The sequence below is a fragment of the Sapajus apella genome, unplaced genomic scaffold (assembly GCF_009761245.1).
Source record: "Sapajus apella isolate SASKATOON/1434 unplaced genomic scaffold, GSC_monkey_1.0 scaffold3, whole genome shotgun sequence".
Taxonomy (NCBI): domain Eukaryota; kingdom Metazoa; phylum Chordata; class Mammalia; order Primates; family Cebidae; genus Sapajus; species Sapajus apella.
Window position 1 is genome coordinate 64,954,627 of NW_022436943.1, and position 1,045 is coordinate 64,955,671.

A 1,045-nucleotide genomic window follows, 5' to 3' on the forward strand; every position below is an offset into this window, starting at 1 on the left:
AATTGTAATACAGTGTATCATAGTCAATTGAATCACAAATACAAGCTGGTCCCTTGTCGATTGATTTCAGCGAGTAAACAATTTGGGTATTTAAATTGGAAACTTGCCGGGGAAAGGAGCAATGATTTGGTTAAAGGGAGAACTGAAAACTTCAGGCCAAAAATTGGTTCTGGGCGTCGTCTGGCTGCTGCAGGAGTGAGCGGGTGACCCTGGACAAGAGGGAAGTCGCCTGCTCCTCCCTCCCTGCAGGTCAAGGTCACCCCGTTTGGAAGCTACCTAGACCCCAGTAGCGTGACCTGACCTGTGACACTTTTGTTCCTGTGTCCTTCCTCCTCTGTTTGTCCGCGGTGAGTGTGGCTTTTCCGTCTAATGAGTGCACTCCCACCACACTGGGAGATTCTGGTACACAGGGGTCCTCTTTACTTCCTGTGTTGGGCCCAGGTAGGTGGGGTGGGGCTGCTTGGAAGGCAGCTGTCAAGAGAACAAATGAATGAATCGTGGGTTTGTGGGGGCTGGATGGACGAATGGGTGGGTGGATGGGCAGATAGATGGTTGGATGGATGGATGAATGGGAGCTGGATAGGGAATGGATGGGTGGATGGTAGATGAATGGGGGGTGAATCCAATCCAACAGGATTGCATCCACCCGTAAATGGATGGGTGGATGGGTGAATGGGGGACAGATGGGCAAATGGCTGGGGAATGGATGGATGGGTGGAGAGGGGATGGATACCTGGATGCATAGATGGGGGATGGGTGGGGATGGATGAGTGGATGGCAGATGGGTTGGAGGGATAGGTGGATGGGTGGGTGAGTGGATAGATGATTGGGTGGAAGGATGGGCAGTGGATGGATGGATGGGGATGGAGGGATAGATGGAGAAATGGATGGATGGGGAAGAATGGATGGATAGGTGGATGAATGGGATTAGAGGAATAGATGGATGGCTGCATTGGTGGGTGGGTGGAGAGATGAATGGGTGGATGGATGAGGAATGCATGAATAGGTAGGGGATGGAAGGATAGATGGAGAAATGGATGGATGG

At 51.7% G+C, this 1,045-nt stretch overlaps 1 long non-coding RNA gene across 1 annotated transcript in view; it reads left to right on the forward strand.

The window, feature by feature from the left end:
* The first annotated feature begins 249 nt into the window (after positions 1–249).
* LOC116529707 overlaps positions 250–1,045 on the forward strand; it is a 2,062-nt gene continuing 1,266 nt past the window's right edge. Inside the window, exon 1 of the long non-coding RNA XR_004259626.1 lies at positions 250–441. This is a non-coding gene — a long non-coding RNA (uncharacterized LOC116529707). The remainder of the gene's footprint in view (positions 442–1,045) is intronic.